Raw genomic sequence first — 21,793 nt, 5'->3', positions numbered from 1 at the left:
AATTACTAATATTAATATACATACATGCATATACATATATATATATACATATATATATATGAAAAATAAAACCTGTAACACCACAAACTGAAATAATTTTTCTTAGCATTTGGTGAACTTCACTTCAGGTGTATACCGACACAGCTTGTTTACTTCACTTCCCAGATATTTTGTCTGCTTTTTAACAAATTGAAGGTTTGTGCCAACCCTGCATCCAGCAAGTCTTCTGGCACCACTTCCCAACAACATTTATTCACCTTGTGTCTCTGTGCCACATGTTGTTAATTGTCTCAATATTTTAAACTTTTTCAATATTATACTTGCTATGATGATCTGTGATCAATGATCTTTGAGCTTTTACTATCACAGAAAAAATTACAGTTTGCTGAAGTCCCAGATGATGGTTGACATTTTTTTTAATAATAAGTGTCTTTCAAATTAATTTTCATTACTTTTTTAGACATAATGTTATTGCACCCTTGATAGACTATGTATAGTATACATATAACTTTTAAATATACTGAGAAATCAAAAATTCATGTGACTTGTTTTACCACAATACTCAATGTATTGCAATGATCTGAACTGAAATTGCAATAATTATCTGAGGCATGCCTGTAACCATTACATATACTATTGATCTCTATGTATAAATTTTACATATAAAGACATTTTTAATTGAAATGGAGACTTAGGACTCCCCTGCTGGGCCAGTGGCTAGGACTCCTGCTCCCAATGCCCGGGGCCAGTGTTCAATCCCTGGTCAGGGAACTAGATCCTACATGCCACAACTAAGACCTGGCACAGCCAAATAAATAATGTTTTTTAAAAAAGAAAAAAGAAATGGAGACTTAGATTTCCCTTCAGCTTAGTAAAACTGCCCACTGTTATAGCCTGTAGAATTTTTTCCTACCTAGCTTGCTTTATGCTCTCCTTCAAAGGTCAAAAAACTATGGTTCATGGACTAAAGCCTGTTAATCACCTACTTATATAAATTAAGTATAATTGGAACAAAATCACATGCATTCATCTGTTGGTGTTTCCTCACTGCAAGAGAAAACTTCAGTAGTTGTGACCAGAGACCATTTGTCCAATAGAACATAATCTATTTCCCAACCACCCCTTAATGGAAAAACTCTATTGATGCTGCTCTACTCCATACTGTACCAAAAATATTACTTATTTTCATCTTTCTAATTGCTTTTCCTTTATCTTATATGCTAATAATGTAGCAAACTGCATAGTGAAGTTAATGTAATTTTTATACATTTACTTGAAAAATATGTTGTGTGTGTGTGTGTGTGTGTGTGTGTGTGTGTGTGTGTATTTGTTCTTCTTCACTCACTAAACCATGCCTGACTCCCTGCAACCCCATGAACTGCAGCACACCGGGCTTCCCTGTCCTTCACTGTCTCTCGGAGTTTGCTCAGATTCAAGTCCATTGAACCAGCGATGCTATCTAACCATCTCATCTTCTGCTGCCTTCTCCTTTTGCCTTGTATTTTTCCCAGCATCAGTGTCTTTTCCATTGAGTTGGTTCTTAGCATCAGGTGGCCAAATTATTGGAGGTTCAGCTTCAGCATCAGTCTTTCCAAAGGGTATTCAAGATTGATTTACTTTAATCTTGACTGGTTTGATCTCCTTGCTTTCAAAGGGACTTTCAAGAGTCTTCTCCAACACTATTCAAAAGCATCAACTCCTCAGCACTCTGCCTTCTTTATTGTCCAGCTCTCACATCCGTACATGACTACTGGAAAGATCATATCCTTGACTATATGGACCCCTGTCGGCAAAGTGGTGTTTGCTTTTTAACACACTGTCTAGGTTTGTCATCGATTTCCTGCTAAGAAGGAATTGTCTTCTAATTTCATGGCTGCAGTCACCATCTGCAGTGATTTTAGAGCCCAAGAAGAGGAAATGTGCCACTGCTTCCACATTTTCCTCTTCTATTTGCCATGAAGTGATGAGACTGGATGCCATGATGTTAGTTTATTTTTTAATATTGAGTTTTAAGCTAGCATTTTCACTCTCATCCTTCACCCTCATCAAGAGGTTCTTTAGTTCCTCTTTGTTTTTGGCCATTACAATGGTATCATCTGATACCTGAGGTTTTTGATATTTCTCCCAGCAATCTTGATTCCAGCTTGTAATTCATCCAGCCTGACATTTTGCATGATGTGCTCAGCATATAAGTTAAATAAACAGGATGTCAATAAACAGTCTTGTTGACTCCTTTCTCAATCCTGAACCAGTCAGTTATTTCATACAGGGTTCCAACTATTGCTTCTAGACCAGCATACAGGTTTCCTAGGAGACCAGTAAGATGGTCTGGTATTCCCCTCTCTTTAAGAGCTTTCCACAGTTTGTTATGATCTACACAGTGAAACGCTTTAGCTTAGACAATGAAACAGAGGTAGATTTTTTTTTCTGAAATTCTCTCACTTTCTCTATGATCCAGAGAATGTTGGCAATTTGGTCTCTGGTCCCTCTGTCTTTTCTAAAACTAGTTTGGAAGTCTGGCAGTTCTCAGTTCATGTAATTCTGTAATGTAGCTTGGAGGATTTTGAGCATAACCTTACTAGCATGGGAGATGAGTGCAATTGTCCAGTGGCTTGAACATTCTTTAGTACTCTCCTTCTCAGGAACTGGGATGAAGATTGGTTTTCTCTTAAGAGGACTAGAAACTAACAATCTACCTGCTCTTCCTTATCTGGTAACTTCAGTCATTCCACAGAAGGTGGCCCAGGAGTCCTCCTATCCCATGAACATTCATACCATTTCTTTCATGCTTTACCTCAAGCTATGAATTCCTTATTAAATTAATTGAATTTGTCTTTACTCTTTATGTGATTTTGCTTAATTCCTATATCATAATGGTTCATTAATTTGTTCTGTATTCTTGGACTTACCATAGAAGAGAGACTCAAGGCCATGGACAGCCTTGGAATCTTGATTTAGTATCTGAAGTTAAGTAATGAGATGTTTTGACATATATCAATATGTGATATTTGGTGTTTTTTCTCCCTTTTAATAAATACAGACCTTCAATCACTTCTGGTTCTTCCAGATAGATTATTTGTTGGTTGGTATAATTTCAGAGAAAAAACTATTCTTGTATTTTTTCTATAAATAATTCAATACTATATTTTGTACATACAGTCTATGGCTCTAACTGCAAATATGCACTTTTTAACTTCCATATGTTAGAATTAAAATGCACCATATGTTTTAACCTGTTCTGCCTAAAGTTCTTATTTTACCAGCAAATACTTGATCTATTTTCTTTAGTAAACATGTTTTAATTTATTAGTAAGTAAACAGTAAAATTTGCAGTTTACTCTAAATATTCACTGCAGCTTTTGGCTTACCTGACTGTATAAAAACTTAAAATGTTGCTTTACACTAAGTATTCTAAACCAGATAAGTTTATAAATAAAGTATTTCCAGAAAATGCAAAAAAAAAATTTAGTAAAATATTAAAGGAACAAGGTATTTACTCAGAGAAGTTGAGGAATGATATGAACTAGCCATTATTATTATAGTTTCTTGGCAAACACTGACTAGTTAGGATGAACTGTATGCATTCTGTAAAACAAAATTGCATTTGTGTAACTTTCCAGGGTTTTTTGAAAAAAGTTAATATGAAAAATGTAATTTTCTTGTCTTTTGAAATTCCTTTTTAAAGTTAGTATAGAATTTTTTTTGCTCTCTGCACTTTAATGAAAGTTAAAAGAATTGTAATTATAACATAATAGACCTAGAAATAAAGAACACTATCATTAATTTTCCATGCAGTTTACAGTACTTATGTGTGATATACAAGCTCTATACTGTTAAATTATAGTGTTTAAAGTCTAGATAAGAAAATAATCATAAATCCTATGATTTAAATAGCTAAATAACACTCACTATAATTGATTTGTTACTTCTGTTTTTCAATGATTTCTTCACATGATAATACATACTTTCCAAAAAAATGCTTCTGATGTAAAAATGCATTTACCACTCATTCAAATTTGAAAGAGTTTCAGATCCTTGTTAATGTACAACTTTGATATGTCAGCATTCTTTTCTTCTGCTTCCAATATATTTACTCTATTTTTATTGAATAGCTATTCTTATTCTTTTATCTTCAAATTCTATAAGATTAACTGTGTTCTATAAGAGCAAGGTATTAAATAAAATCCTATAACAAAAAACTAATTTTATTAAAATATAGAAATCAAGATGCAGATATACCAAACTGAACTAAGAAAGCTGTCAACCCTCTAAAAAAAACATTTTAAAAGCACTAAACAGACATTTCTCCAAATAAGACATACAGATGGCTAACAAACACATGAAAAGATGCTCAACATCACTCATTATTAGAGAAATGCAAATCAAAACCACAATGAGGTACCATTACACACCAGTCAGGATGGCTGCTATCCAAAAGTCTACAAGCAATAAATGCTGGAGAGGGTGTGGAGAAAAGGGAACCCTCTTACACTGTTGGTGGGAATGCAAACTAGTACAGCCGCTATGGAAAACAGTGTGGAGATTTCTTAAAAAACTGGAAATAGAACTGCCATATGACCCAGCAATCCCACTTCTGGGCATACACACTGAGGAAACCAGATCTGAAAGAGACACGTGCACCCCAATGTTCATCGCAGCACTGTTTATAATAGCCAGGACATGGAAGCAACCTAGATGCCCATCAGCAGATGAATGGATAAGGAAGCTGTGGTACATATACACCATGGAATATTACTCAGCCATGAAAAAGAATTCATTTGAACCAGTCCTAATGAGATGGATGAAGCTGGAGCCCATTATACAGAGTGAAGTAAGCCAGAAAGATAAAGAACATTACAGCATACTGACACACGTATATGGAATTTAGAAAGGTGATAACGATAACCCTATATGCAGAACAGAAAAAGAGACACAGAAATACAGAACAGACTTTTGAACTTTGTGGGAGAATGTGAGGGTGGGATATTTCAAAAGAACAGCATGTATGCTATCTATGGTGAAACAGATCACCAGCCCAGGTGGGATGCACGAGACAAGTGCTCCGGCCTGGTGCACTGGGAAGACCCAGAGGAATCGGGTGGAGAGGGAGGTGGGAGGGGGGATCGGGATTGGGAATACATGTAAATCCATGGCTGATTCATATCAATGTATGACAAAACCCACTGGAAAAAAAAAATAAAAATAATAAAAAAAATAAATAAATAAAAGCACATGCACCTTTTGAAAATCAATGTGAGAGGGCACCTTGGCTCTCAAATGACCCTTTTCATGAAGATCTGTTCCAAAGAAATTCTATGTTAAAAACATCTATGCTTGTACATTCCTCAAAATTCATTCTTTATTTTCTTACAAATAAAAATAAAGAGCCTTCAAGTTCTGACCAAGATATCCTACTGAACTTTCCCTCCCAAATCAAAACAAAAACAAAAAATCTAAGAAAGCTGGAAATGTTTAAAAACAGAAAAACATCTGATAGCCTGGAGCAGCAACTACAACAGGCGGGACGTGCATGGTTGCCATCTATGGAATACTGAAATATTGTACTATAAGCACTTTCTTCACCATTGGCTCTGCTAGAGGATTTTGACAAACTTTTTGCACAGAGTCCAAAGAGAATTGACATTCACATGGGCTGAGGAAGTGGAATTTATATTTAGGGATGACATAGCAGATGGGACTGGAGGACCAAAATTCCAGGAAAAAGGAAGCCTCAGTCAGTGAAGCCATATTCTGTGAATAGTTTTCCCTTGATGCTGTAGAAGTCTACAGGTTTCAAGAAAGTGTCTTTCATCCTATCAAAAAAGTTTAAATGCTATTAAATAGGAGCAAATTTCCAAAGACAGCACTTGAACATAAAATGGAAAGAGATCCATAGGAATGGACTGTAAAACTACTAGCATTAATGTATATCAGAAAATATTGGAAAAGGCAGAAAATTTCCTCCCAGAATAAGCAGATACAAAAGAATCAAATGCATTTTAGAGTTTAAAATATTTTTTTAAGCTACAGTTAACTCTTGAATATAGCATATTAAAAAAAAGAGACATTACTTTGCCAACAAAGGTCCGTCTGGTCAAGGCTATGGTTTTTCCAGTGGTCATGTATAGATGTGAGAGTTGGACGGTGAAAAAAGCTGAGTGCCGAATAACTGATGCTTTTGAACTGTGGTGTTGGAGAAGACTCTTGAGAGTCCCTTGGACTGCAAGGAAATCCAACCAGTCCATCCTAAAGGAGATCAGTCCTGGGTGTTCATTGGAAGGACTGATGCTGAAGCTGAAACTCCAATACTTTGGCCACCTCATGTGAAGAGTTGACTCATTGGAAAAGACCCTAATGCTGGGAGGGATTGGGGGCAGGATGAGAAGGGTATGACAGATGGCTGGATGGCATCACCGACTCGATGGACATGAGTTTGAGTAAACTCTGGGAGTTGGTGATGGACAGGGAGGCCTGGCATTCTGCAATTCATGGGGTCACAGAGAGTTGGACACGACTGAGTGACTGAACTGAACTGAACTGAACTGAACTCTTGAAAAATACGGGGTTGAATTGCATGGGTCCAACTATTTGCAGATTTTCTTCAATAATGTATTGGAAATATTTTTTTGAGATTTATGACAATTTGAAAATACTTGTAGGCAGGCAAACCATATAACTTAAATTTAAAAATTTAAGGGAAAGTTAGGTGTCTCATGAATGCATAAAATGTGTGTGTGTGTGTATCATACAAAATATGTTAGTGAACAGTATATGTTATAAGTATATGTTATAACAGTATATGTTATAACAGCATATGTTATAAGTATATATATATATAAGTATATATATGTTATATATATATAACATAAGTATATATATAACATAAGTATATGTTATATATATAACATATAAGTATATATTATAAGTATATGTTATATACTTATAAGTATAAGTATATGTTATATATTTGGCCTCTCGCCAAAATGAGGCTACTAGTAGTTCATTCTGGTGGGAATCAAAATTATACACAACTTTTGGACCAAATGGGGAGGCAATGTCCCCATTGTCCCCACACTGTTCAAGGGTCAATTGTATAAGTTAAATAAGAGCTTAAGTACAGAAGAACAGATGAGCAAATTGAGACTGGGATAAGTAAAATTACACAGATTGAAACACAAAGAGAAAAAATGAGAAAATATAAACAGTATGAAAGATATACGGGATGCTATGACATTGTAAAAAGCTCTAACATGTATGTTATCGGTCTCCCAAAAAGGGAATGGGGAAGTAGAACTATTTGAAGGAAATAAAGAACTAATAGTTTTCTAAGACCAATGAAAGACATCAAGACACACATTTCAGAATGATCCAAAATTTTATGGCAATGCAGCAAAACCTGTTCTAGGAGGGACATTTATAGCAACATAAGCATACTTCAGGAAACAACATTTTTAACAGAACTGAATTAAAAAATAGAAAAAAATCAATTGATCTAAGAGCTGGTTCTTTGAAAAAAAATAAACTAGCCAGGCTTATCAAGAAAAAAAGACAGAAGGCTCAAATAAATAAAATCAGAAATGAAACTGGAAAAGTTAGAATCAATACCACAGAAATGCAAAGTATCATAAGAAATGACTATGAACAATTATAACCTAATAAAAAGGACCACCAATAAGAATGGACAAATTCATAGAAATGTGGATATGCTAAGATTGAGTCAGGAAGAAACAGAAAATATGAACAAACCATTTAAAAGTAATTAAACTGAATCAGTGATGTATAAACTTTCAACAAAAAAAAGTTTGGGAGCAGATAGTTTCACAGGTGAATTCTACCAAATACTTAAAAAGCAGTTGGTACTTAACATATTCAAACTATTCTACAAAACTGAAGAGGAAGGAAAGCTCCTGAACTCATTCGCTGAAATACTAAAACCAGACACCACAAAAAAATAAAATTACAGGTCAATTCCACTAATAAACATAGATACAGTAATCTTCAACAAAAATACCAATTTTGAGTATTTTTTTTAGTATTTTTAAAAAGAAAACAAAAGCACTAATTCAAATTCAAAAAGGTATATGCACCCCTTTGTTCATTGCAGCATTGTTTATGATAGTCAAAATGTGGAAGCAACCTGTGTCCACCAGTACGTGAGTGGATGAAAAATATGTGGGGGATACACACACACACACACACACACACACACAGAGGTACATTATTCAGGCATAAGAAAAATGAAATCTTGCCATTTGTGACAAAATAGGAGGACTAGAGGATATTATGCTAAGTGAAGTAAGTCTCACAAAAAAGATAAATACTGTATGACTTCATTTATATGCGGACTTAACACACACACACACACACACACACACAGAACAGACTGGTAGTTGCTGGGGTGGAGGGAGTCAGAGGATGAGTGAGAGAGGTAAGGGAGATTAAGAGTTACAAACATTCAGTTACAAAATAAATGAGTCATTTGGATGAAATACACAGCATAAAAAATATGGCCAATTATACTATATTATCTGTGTATGGTGGCAGATGGTAACTGGACATATGGTGATCATTTTGTAATGAATAGAGAAATATTGAATCACTATGTTGTGTACCTGAAACTAACATAGTGTTGTAGGTCAATTATACTTCAATTTTTTTTCTAAATGTAGACAGTGGGAGGAAATGCATCAAAGTGTTAATGGAGTAGAAGAAAAGCTGTTGGTTTCTGGGTATATGAGGAAAATACAAACATTTTTGAAGATACTGTTGGGAGGAGGCTTTAATTAATTACAAAAGCTTGTGATTTATTCTAAATCTTTAATTTATAATGGACCAGTAAAATGTTTCTATCTTCCTAGGATAGTATATTACAAGAATATTTTAGGAATTAAAAAAAATTTAAAAATTCATTATGTTAGGAACTATTGAAACAAAAAGTCAAAATGATATATTTATGTAAATGGAAATTTCGTTGGGTTAGAGCCAGATTTTTTTATACATTAAAGTATTATAATGTTAGGAAATTAGAGTTAGGCACATTGCACAGCATTCAAAATTTGGAAATATGCAATTTGGAGCAATATGCTTTTTGAGTTTTTGCATGGTGGAAGATGCTGATTTTCTCATTTTTAGATTTGACTGAAATGGTGACTGACATTTTTTTTTTCCCAACTATGAAATGCAAAATAAAATATCTAATGAAAGAGTCCAGTCTCCTTTCTAAACAGTGAGCATTCTTTAGAGCACAGATAATTCAGTAGACTCATGATCTGTGTATGATTAATCTGAACTGATCGACTTAGAGGAGATGCAGACAAATTGCTGGGTTTGTATTTCTGACTACTACTAAGTGGTCAAGAAAATGATCTGAAATATGTCTTATGTACCATTTGCTTTACTTTCTGAAAACAATTCTATAAATAATTCTTTCAGAGGTGTTCCCAAGTCATGAATATTAAAAGATGTTCCAGCTCTGTGAATTGTTATGGGAATTTTTTTTAATAAACATAATTCTAACCTACTTTTGTTTATATTGGTTCAGACTAGTTACTTTAAATGTTCTGTTTGTTCATTCTGTTTCTTCTCTATCACCCTCAAAATTTAGGATTTTTTCCCCCCAAGGTGTATACTTATTTGTAAATACAGTTTTACAAAATTCTGTCTTAACCCAGTATTGTAGACCCTGGCTAGAGATCAGTCCCAGGCTTTCCTGGTGGCACAGTAGTAAAAGAATACACCTGCCAATGCAGGAAATGCAGGAGACACAGGATCAATCCCTGGGTCAAGAAGATCCCTTGGAGAAAGAAATGGCAACCCACCCCAGTATTCTTGCCTGAAAAATTCCACTGACAGAGGATCCTGATGGGCTATAGTCTGTGGGGTCACAAAGAGTGGGACGTAACTGGGTGACTGAGAATGCGTGTAAGAGATCTGTTAGTTAGTTTCCCTTTTTGAGCAATGGATTAAGTCCACAAGCCAACCTCTCCCCTTGTAGAGCTCTCACTCTCCAGGCCACTGTGCACCTACCATAATAGCCCCACGGGAAGGAACCCTACAATTAAGGACAGCCCCTTGTCCCCGAACCTGTGAAATATCTCAGGTTAGCCAATCCACAGGGAGCAAAATCTAGATACCCTCCCATACTTGAATACCATACATGGGCAGCCCCGCAAAACCTCAAACCTGGGATTCTGTCCCCAGGTGCAACCCCTCCTGCGGCTATGCTAACAGTCTTCCCTCCCTTAGAACATAAGTAACAAAGGATTATGCCTTTCATTTACCCAAGTGTCAGTGTGTTGTACATACTACTATCAAAGAACCGTTAAATCTTGTAAAACAATATTCAATAAATATATAACAGTATATGCCAGAATCATAAGAGGTGAAGATCACTGACTTCCTGAAGCATACATCATTTTGTCTATCACCTATCTATATTTCTGTCATCCATCTATTTTCAATCATCTAACATATATATAAACCATCACCTATAGAACATTTAATTTTTAAATAAAATTCATGTTTTTTTGGTATCTTACCTAAGAAACATTTGCATGCCTGAAAGTTGTAAAATATTTCTTCTCTATTTTTCTAGGTATATCAAAGTTTCATGGTTTATATTTTAGCCTGTGACTCATTTAAAGTTAACTTTTGTATATAAAGATGGATCATGTTTATTTTTATCCTTATTTATCCTATTTATATGCAGTTGTTCTATTACCATTTGTCAAAAAGGTTTTTATTTCTCTCACTAAACTGCCACCTTAACTTTTTAAAGATCAATTTACTATATATACTTGAGCCTGTTTTGTACTTTCAATTTTGTTCTATGATATTTATGTCTGTCCTTTCATGGATACCGAACTGACTTGATGAACACTGGCTTAAATTAGATCTTAGCATCTATCGTGTGATCCTTCATTCTTTTCTCTTCCATTAAAAAGAAAAAAAAAAAGGAAAGAAAACCTTCCTTTGGGTGTTATAGATTGCTAGCTTTTCTATACAAATTATGTATAGCTTTTCTATACATTATTAAATAAATGTAACTCTAAATCACAATGAGGTTATCACCTCACCAGTCAGAATAGCCATTATCAAAAAATCTATGAAAAATAAATGGTGGAGAGGGTGTGTAGGAAAGGGGAACCCTCCTACACTGTTGGTGGGAATGTAAACTGGTACAGCCACTATGGAGAAGAGTTTGAAGATTCTTCAAAAAACGAAAAATAGAGCTACAACATGATCCAGCAGTCCCACTACTGGGCATTAATCCCAGATAGAACCACAATTCAAAAGACATGCACTCCAATACTCATTTCAGTACTCTTTACAATAGCCAGGAGTGGAAGCAACCTAAATATCCATCAATAGAGGACTGGATAAAGAAGATGTGGTAAATGAATAATACAGTGGAATATTACTCAGCTATAAAAAGAAATAGTGTCATTTTCAGAGACATGGATAGACCTAGAGATTGTCAGAGAGAGTGAAATAAGTCAGAAAGAGAAGAACAAATATTGCATACTCTTGCTTATATGGGGAATCTAGTAAAAAGATACAGAGGAACATTTTGGAAAAGCATAAACAGAATCACAGATGTAGAGAATAAACCTATGGTTACCAAATGGGGAAGGGAGGGTGGGAAAAACTGGGAGACTAGATAGAATTGACAGACATACACTGCTATGTATAAAATAGATAACTAATAAAAGCCTATTATTCTGGGAAATCCTATTCAATGACCTGTGGCGATCTTTATGAGAAGGAAATCTAAAAAAAGTGTGTGTATATGTACATATACATGGATACTGAGCTGACTTGATGAACACTGACTTAAATTAGATCTTAGCAACTATTGTGTGATCCTTCATTATTTTTCTCTTCCATTAAAAAAATAAAAATAAGAAAAAAAAAAAAAAAAAAAAAAACCTCCTTTAGGTATTCTAGGTTGCTAGCTTTTCTATACAAATTATAGAATTATTCATTATTAAAGAAATGTAAAGCTGGGATGTTAGGTCCAAGAATCAAAATAAATTGGGTGGTTAAACAGGAGATGGGAAGAGTGAATATTGACAGTGGAGGAATCAGTAAACTAAAATAGATGGGAATGGGCAAAAGCTTTTAAGTTTAATTAGGTCCCATTTGCTTATTTTTGCTTTTATTTCCAATATTCTTGAAGGTGGGTCATAGAGGATCTTGCTGTGATTTATGTCAGAGGGTGCTTTGCCTATCTTCTCCTCTAGGAGTTTTATAGGTTCTGGTCTTACATTTAGATCTTTAATCCATTTTGAGTTTAATTTTGTGTATGGTGTTAGAAAGTGTTCCACTTTCATTCTTTTACAAGTGGTTGACCAGTTTTCCCAGCACCACTTGTTAAAGAGGTTGTCTTTTTCCCATTGTGTATCTTTGTCTCCTTTGTCGAAGATAAGGTGTCCATAGGAATGTGGATTTACCTCTGGGCTTTCTATTTTATTCCATTGATCTATATTTCTGTCTTTGTGCCAGTACCATACTGTCTTGATGACTCTGGCTTTGTAGTAGAGCCTGAAGTCAGGCAGGTTGATTCCTCCAGTTCGATTCTTCTTTCTCAAGATTGCTTGGGCTATTTGAGTTTTTTTGTATTTCCATACAAATTGTGAAATTATCTGTTCTAGTTATGAGAAGAATACTGTTGGTAACTTGATAGGGATTGCATTGAATCTATAGATTGCTTTGGGAGTATACTCATTTAAACAATATTGATTCTTCCAATCCATGAACACGGTATATTTCTCCATCTATTTTGTCCTCTTTGATTTCTTTCATCAGTGTTTTATAGGTTCCTATGTATAGGTCTTTTGTTTCTTTAGGTAGATATACTCCTAAGTATTTTATTCTTTTTGTTGCAATGGTGAATGGTATTGTTTCCTTAATTTCTCTTTCTATTTCCTCAGTGTATAGGAATGCAAGGGATTTCTGTGTGTTAATTTTATATCCTGCAACTTTACTACATTCATTGATTAGCTCTAGTAATTTTCTGGTAGTCTTTAGTGTTTTCTATGTAGAGGATCATGTCATCTGCAAACAGTGAGAGTTTGTACAACAAAGGAAACTATAAGCAAGGTGAAAAGACAGCCTTCAGAATGGAAGAAAATAATAGCAAATGAAGAAACAACAAAGGGATTAATATCAAAAATATACAAGCAACACCTGCAGCTCAATTCCAGAAAAATAAATGACCCAATCAAAAAAATGGGTCAAAGATCTAAACAGACATTTCTCCAAAGAAGACATACAGATGGCTAACAAACACATGAAAAGATGCTCAACATCACTCATTATCAGAGAAATGCAAATCAAAACCTCAATGAGGCACCATTACTTGCCAGTCAGGATGGCTGCTATCCAAAAGTCTACAAGCAATAAATGCTGGAGAGGGTGTGGATAAAAGGGAATCCTCTTACACTGTTGGTGGGAATGCAAACTAGTACAGCCACTATGGAAAACAGTGTGGAGACTCCTTTAAAAACTGGAAATAGAACTGCCATATGAGCCAGCAATCCCACTCCTGGGCATACACACCAAGGAAACCAGATCTGTAAGAAACACGTATACCCTAATGTTCTTCTCATCAGTATTTATAATAGCCAGGACATGGAAGCAACCTAGATGTCCATCAGCAGACGAATGGATAAGAAAGCTGTGGTACATATACACTACGGAATATTACTCAGCCATTAAAAAGAATATATTTGAATCAGTTCTACTGAGATGGATAAAACTGGAGCCCATTATACAGCATGAAGTAAGCCAGAAAGATAAACACCAATACAGTATACTAATGCATATATATGGAATTTAGAAAGATGGTAATGATAACCCTATATGCAAGACAGAAAAAGAGACACAGATGTATAGAACAGACTTTTGAACTCTATGGGAGAAGGCGAGGGTGGGATGATCTGAGAGAACAGCATCGAAACATGTATATTATCAAGTGTGAAACAGATCGCCAGTCCAGGTTGGATGCATGAGACAAGTGATTGGGGCTGGAGCACTGGGATGACCCAGAGGGATGGGATGGGGAGGGAGGTAGGAGGGGGGTTCAGGATGGGGAACACATGTAAATCCATGCCTGACTCATGTCAATGTATGGCAAAAACCACTACAATATTGTTAAGTAATTAACCTCCAACTAATAAAAATAAGTGGGAAAAAAAGAAGAAAATAATAAAAATAAATAAATAAAATAGATGGGAATTGGCAAGTTTAATTCAATGGCCATTTTATCTACTATTGTAGGCAAGAATCCTTTAGAGGAATGGAGTAGACCTTATAGACAACAAAAGACTCCAAAATGCAGTACTTGTGTGTAATATCAAAAATGACAGAGTGATCTTGGTCCCTTTCCAAATTAAATAATCCAACATCACAGTAAGCCAAGTGTATACCCCAACCAGTAATTCTGGAAAAGCTGAAGTCAAACAGTCTCAGAAGACCTACAAGACCTTCCAGAACTAACAGAAAAAAAAAAAAAGAAAAAAAGAGATATCCTTTTCATCACGGAGACTTGGATGCAAAACTAGGAAGTCAAGAGATACCTGGAGTAACAGGCAACTTTAGCCTTGGAGTACAAAATATAGTAGGGCAAAGGCTAACAAAGTTTTGCCAAGAGAATGCACTGGTCATAGCAAGCACCCTCTTCCAACAACACAAGAGCAGACTCTACATATGGACATCACCAGATGGTTGATACCAAAATCAGATTGATTATATTTTTTGCAACTGAAGATGGAGAAGCTCTACAAAGTCAGCAAAAACAAGACCTGGAGCTGACCATGGCTCAGATCATGAGTTCCTTATTACCCAGTTAAGATTTAAACTGAAAAAAGTAGAAGAAACCACTAGGCCATTCACGTATGAGCTAAATCAAATTGCTTATGATTATACAGTGGAAGTGACAAATAGATCCAATGGATTAGATCTGATAGAGTGCCTGAAGAACAGTGGGCAGAGGTTTGTAACACTGTACAGGAGGCAGTGACCAAAACCATCCAAAGAAAAAGAAACCCAAGAAGGCAAAATGGCTATCTGAGGAGACCTTACAAATAGCTGAGGAAAGAAGAGAAGCCAAGGGGAAAAGAGAAAGGAAAATATATACCCAACTGAATGTAGACTTCTAAAGAATAGTAAGGAGAAACAAAGAGGTCTTTCTCAATGAAAAAAATGCCAAGAAATAGAGGGAAACAATAGAATGGGAAATATTAGAGATTCCTTCAAGAAAATCGGAGACACAAAGGGAATATTTCATGCATATATGGGAATAATAAGGGACAGACAAGGCAAGGACCTAACTGAAGCTGAAGAGATGAAGAAGAGGTGGCGAGAATACAGAGAAGAATTGTGCAAGAAAGGTCTTAATGACCTGGATAACCACGATGGTGTTTCACTCACTAGAGCCAGATATCCTGGAGTGTGAAGTAAAGTGAGTCTTGGGAGCATTCTTACAGACAAAGCTAGTGGAGGTAATGTGACTCTAGTTGAGCTATTTCAAATCCTAAAAAATGAAAGTGAAAGTGCTGCACTCGTTTTGCCAGCAAATTTGGAAAACTCAGGAGTAGCCACAGGACTGGAAAATGTCAGTTTTCATTTCAATCCCAAAGAAGGGCAATGCCAAAGAATGTTCAAGCTATCATACAATTGTGCTCATTTCACATGCTAGCAAGGTAATGCTCAAAAACCTTCAAGCATGGCTTCAACAGTAGACAAACTGAGCACTTTCAGATGTAAACAAGCTGTATTTAGAAAAGGCAGATAAACCAGAGATCACATGGCCAACATCCTCTGGATCATAGAAAAAGCAAGAGAATTCCAGAAAATTATCTACTTCTGCTTCATTAACTACGCTAATGCTTTTGACTCTGTGGATCACAACAAACTGTGGAAAATTGTTAAGGAGATGGGAATACCAGACCACTTTACCTATCTCCTGAGAAAACCGTACGCAAGTCAAGAAACAACAATTAGAACAAGACTTGGAACAAAGAACTGGTTCAAAAGTGGGAAAAGAATACATCAAGGCTGTATATTGTCACCCTGCTTATTTAACTCACATGCAGAGCACATCATGCAAAATGCCAATCTGGATTCATCAGAAGCTGTAATCAAGACTGCCAGGAGAAACATCAATAGCCTCAGATATACAGATGATGCCGACATAATGGCAGAGAGCAGAGGAGCTAAAGAGTGCCTTGATGAGAGAGAAAGAGCTGTGTGAAAAGCTGGCTTAAAACTCAGCATTCGAACAATGAAGATTATGGCATCCATTCCCATCACTTCATGGCAAATAGATGGGGAAACAATGGAAACAGTGACAAATTTTATTTTCTTGGGCTCCAAAATCAAGGCAGACAGTAGCTACAGTAAAGACATTAAAGACATATGCTTCTTAGAAGAAAAGCTATGAGAAACATAGCACATTAAAAAGCAGAGGTATTACTTTGCCAACAAAGGTTCATATAGTCGAAGTTATGGTTTGTCCAGTAGTCATATATGGATGCGAATTTTGGACCATAAAGAAGCCTGAGTAGCAAAGAATTGGGTGCTTTCAAACTGTGGTGATGGAGAAGACTCTTGAGAGTCCCTTGGACTACAAGTAAATGAAACCAGTCCATCCTAAAGGAAATCAGTCCTGAATAATCATTGGAAGGACTGATGCTGACGCTGAAACTCCAATGTTTTGGCTACCTTCTGTGAAAAGCTGACTCATTGGAAAAGACCCTGATGCTGGGAAAGATTGAAGGCATGCGTAGAAGAGGATGACAGAGGATGAGAAGGTTGGATGGTATCAGGCCCTCAATGGACATGATTTTGAGCAAACTCTAGGAGATGGTGAAGGACAGGGAAGTCTGGCGTTCTGCAGTCCATGTGGTCACAAAGAAGTCAGACACAAATTAGCAACTGAACTAAACTGATGATCAGTGATGCTGAGCACCTTTTCATATACATTTCTATGACTATTTGTATGCCTTTTTTTGGAGGAAGTCTATTCAGTTCCTTTATGATTTCTTGATCATATTGTCTTTCTATTAAGTTCACAAGTTCTTTATACATTTTGGACTTTAAGTACTTATCAGATATATGATTTGAAAAATCTTACTCCATTCCTTAGATTTAGTCAGTTCAGTTCAGTCACTCATCCACGTTCATTTCATGACTTACAGACAACTTTCAAGAGGACACATTACATAAGACATTCCTAAAGTGATATGAGGGATATAATCGTCAGAGAACTCTCATAGCCTCAGCTCACTTAAGGAGAGAGGACATTGTCTTGTAATGGATATCTCACGCTGCTAACTTGTTTTGCCTAAGGAAACGAATGGAAAAGAACAGCAGACAAAGCAGGGTTTAGGGGTTCCAATCACAGCTTTACCAACAAGCATTTGTCTGGGTTGGGTCAATCACTCTGCCACTATAAATGAGGATGTAGCCATTTTAGAGCCCCCCCAAAATAAAGTCAGCCACTGTTTCCACTGTTTCCCCATCTATTTGCCATGAAGTGATGGGACCGGATGCCACGATCTTCATTTTTTGAATGCTAAGTTTTAAGCCTGTTTTTCACTCTCCTCTTTTACTTAGAATTTTCTAACATTGGACCCAACTGTTCATTCACTGATACCACATTTTTGTTTTACGTTTTATACAAATATATAATAGCTACTTTAAAATATTCACTGAAATTACCATCTCTGCCCACTTGGACTTTTTTATTTTAAACTAGATCAGAATTTTCTATACTTGTGGACCTTTCTCATTTTTCTTCCTTTTTTTTTTTTTTTTTTTCATGTCTGCTTATTTTTGTTTGAAAATTGGGCACTGCTGAGATTAGATTGCAGCTGTTCTATCTTCTGTTGTATTCCTTTCAAGATACTTTCTTGATGATGTTGTTGCAGTTGTAGTAAGCAATCAACTTGCCTGGAGGCAAACTGCAAATATTGTGTACCTTCTGGCATGCAGCTGCTGTTCTGTCTCCTCTATTACTATGGTTTCCTTCTGCTGTCTTTCAATCAGGTACCCAGTGACTCTCCATTGATTATGCATAATTTGGCTTTCAGCCCAAGATTTTTTGAGAGAAGTGGCTCTCTCTCTCTCTCTCTCTGGTTTTCTTGAATGCATAGATTCTGCACTTATTAATAGCTGCTTTATTGGCCTCAAATATTCTTTCCTCTGATGCATCAATCCTAGAAAGTATTAACTTTCTTTCTCATGCTAAGGAATAGACTCAACTGAAAATATTAAAAATAACAATAGAAAAAAAAAAAAAAGCAATGAAACACATCTAGCCTTATTGAGATCCAAGTTTCAAGAGCATATCCTCTCTTGCCTGCGCTTGCATTAACATTGGGTCCTCTTGCATATATATTAATATCTTGTGTCGGTGTGTTTGTTTAAATTTGTATTAAAATAAAATAAGAAAATTTTATTTTATATTTACATTCATGTTTAAATGAACACATATTTTAAATATTTATCCCTATTTATTTTATCTACATGCCATAGGAATTTTAAAAACATATAAATGTGAGGAAAATAGATGCTTAGCTAGAAGGGTGATGGTGATGTCAGCTCCACAATGAGGACACCTGCTAGCTAGAACAGGTTCCAACATTGTATTTTAAGATACCTACAGTGAATCAGAGAGGCAATATCACCTAAACAAATATGTAGTCTCGGAGCTCAGGGGTGAGATTTGTGTTAGAAAACAAAACTGTAACTGATGCAGGCTAATAGGCAGCTCACCCATGCCTCGGTAACCTCACTGGCCATTCATCTGCTGTCTGCTCTGCTTGGCAGTACCCAAAACATTAGACTTGTTTCTGCAAAGGTGTGAGAGAGCAGAGGTTTCCTTTTCTCTTTCACTATATCTCTTTCTCTTCCCCTCTCTGACCCTTTCCTCTCACATCCCTCATGCCAATATCTGCTTCATTTCACTTTAAGCAGTCCTCCAAGCCCCTCTTCCTCACTTTTTATGTATCTCCTTTTCTCTCCTTTTCACTTTCTTTTTTTCTTAATTCTATGCATTTCTACTTTCTATTGATGTTGCTTAAGATTTTAAGTCCAGCTGTAATATTCCTTTATCTGTCACATACTTCTTTTTTCTCCCCTTTCTCCTACAAGCATCTATTTTTTTTCTTCCTTTTTCCAACAACAGACTGTGTCTATACTTTTCTCTCAAAAAAAAATTATATATATATATATATATATATATTCATATATATTTAACTTTCTTCAGTCTATAAATGCACTATATTTTAGTTTTCTAATCCTAATTTTTAAAAGCAGATGAGTTGAATGTTTACAGTTCCTCCAAGGAAACATTTAACATAATTCATTCTGCCTTGGGAGTTTTCCTGTGGTCTATGAATGATGATTAAAGTCATCAGGAAGAAGCCTTCAGTTGGTATCCTTGGGTGTTAATTTCACCATTGCTTATTTTATTCCAGTCTGTTGTCCCACACATTTTCCCATTGGTTATGTTACTTGTCTCCTTTTTACCTCCTTTGGAGGTTTTCAGATTACATGTGAAGGCAGGTTCAATGAATTTCACAGTGCTGCTTTGATTAAAATGTGAAAACCCTACAGAGAAAAAATAATTGACTGCTAAGTTCTTGAGTCACTGACACAGTTGATGGTTACTTCCTTAAATTAAATCTTCTTCTCTATTCTGTAACAACAAATGTAAATACCTATCTTCTGTTTTATAATTTTTTAAAAAATAAATGACAGATAGTTTCCACTTAGTGAACATATAGCAAATGAATGTGGTGTGGAAGACACCCAGTATGTTGCTAGTACAAAGATAAACAGATTATGGTCCTGTTCTTAAAATGCACCTAGTCTTTGAAGAATCTTGTAATAGGAGTATAGACATGACTTACATAGTCAACAAACAACAACTGCAACAAATCCTATCTTATATAAAATCTTGGTTACATTTCAGGAAATACGAGCAGTATTTTAGAGCTCAGGGGAATAAACTTGGTTGCCGTCTCTATGCAAACAATATTATACATACCCTTATTCACAGACTCATTTATAGATCATTCAGTTAAACAGTACCATTCAGAGTTGGGATATAATCAATATTCACCTGACAATTAACATATATTATATTATACAACATCTATTATTTTATACAAAATCTAAAATTACGCCAAACAAAGGACAAACTATTTCTCAAAGAAATCTATGAATATAAAGTGCAAAAAATGCCTGAGCATTTGGGGGATTAATGCCTGTACATATTCTTGTTTGTGTTGTTATTTTCTAAAGAGTGCTTCTAGAAGCCATGATGTCTTTCAATAATTACTACATCATTTATGTTGAATTAAAATAATTCTAGAAAGATGATTTGGAGTTTCCATATACTTTTAAAATGAATGACATACCCTGTCTTCTAAGAGAAAAACAAACCAAACAAAAAACCTCAAAATATAGACAAAATGCTGTTAGATTTTTAATTAAAGCTTTTTTCTCAATGGTGTGTGGACAGTCTCATTCAAGAGAGAAGAATAAAAAAAAAATCCATATTTTCCCCATATACTTCCATTCTGTTTCTCCTTCTGTTTGTTTGTAGCTCCCAGGATGCTTACTGATGGAAGTGTTTGCTTAAAGGTCTCACATGTAACCAAGATTGAGTTAGTGCCTGAAATAAATACTGCATCAATTTTAGTGCTGGGAAACACATATTTTGTTGGAGGCAATGGATTCAATTTTTTATAAAATAGTATGTGACATATAAAATATTATGTGACATGGCACATTGGTGCAAGGGATTTTGGTTTGTTAGTTAGTGTTAGTTGCTCAGTTGTGTCCACTCTTTGTGACCCCATGGACAATAGCCCCCCTGGCTCCTCTGGCCATGGGGTCCTCCAGGCAAAACTGCTGCAGTAGGTAGCCATTTCCTTCTCCAGGGTATCTTCCTGACCCAGGGGTTGAACCTGGGTCTCCTGCCTTGCAGGTGGATTTTTTTTTTTTACCATCAGAGCCACCAGGGAAGCCCAGGATTTTATTTTATTTATTTATTTTTTTAATTATTATTATTTTTTATTATTATTATTTTTTTGGTCATACATTGATATGAATCAGCCATAGATTTACATGTATTCCCCATCCCGATCCCCCCTCCCACCTATGAAAGAAATCAAAGAGGACACAAACAGATGGAGAAACATACCGTGTTCATGGATTGGAAGAATCAATATTGTCAAAATGGCTATTCTACCCAAAGCAATCTATAGATTCAATGCAATCCCTATCAAGTAACCAACAGTATTTTTCACAGAACTAGACCAAAGAATTTCACAATTTGTATGGAAATACAAAAAACCTCGAATAGCCAAAGTAATCTTGAGAAAGAAGAATGGAACTGGAGGAATCAACCTGCCTGACTTCAGACTCTACTACAAAGCCACAGTCATCAAGACAGTATGGTACTGGCACAAAGACAGAAATATAGATCAATGGAACAGAATAGAAAGCCCAGAGATAAATCCATGGACCTATGGACACCTTATCTTTGACAAAGGAGGCAAGGATATACAATGGAAAAAAGACAACCTCTTTAACAAGTGGTGCTGGGAAAACTGGTCAACCACTTGTAAAAGAATGAAACTAGAACACTTTCTAACACCATACACAAAAATAAACTCAAAATGGATTAAAGATCTAAATGTAAGACCAGAAACTATAAAACTCCTAGAGGAGAACATAGGCAAAACACTCTCTGACATAATTCACAGCAAGATCCTCT

This window comes from Dama dama, chromosome 14 (genome assembly GCF_033118175.1).
Source record: "Dama dama isolate Ldn47 chromosome 14, ASM3311817v1, whole genome shotgun sequence".
NCBI lineage: Eukaryota > Metazoa > Chordata > Mammalia > Artiodactyla > Cervidae > Dama > Dama dama.
The sequence above is the reverse complement of the archived record's forward strand: the minus strand, read 5'-3'. Positions refer to the sequence as shown.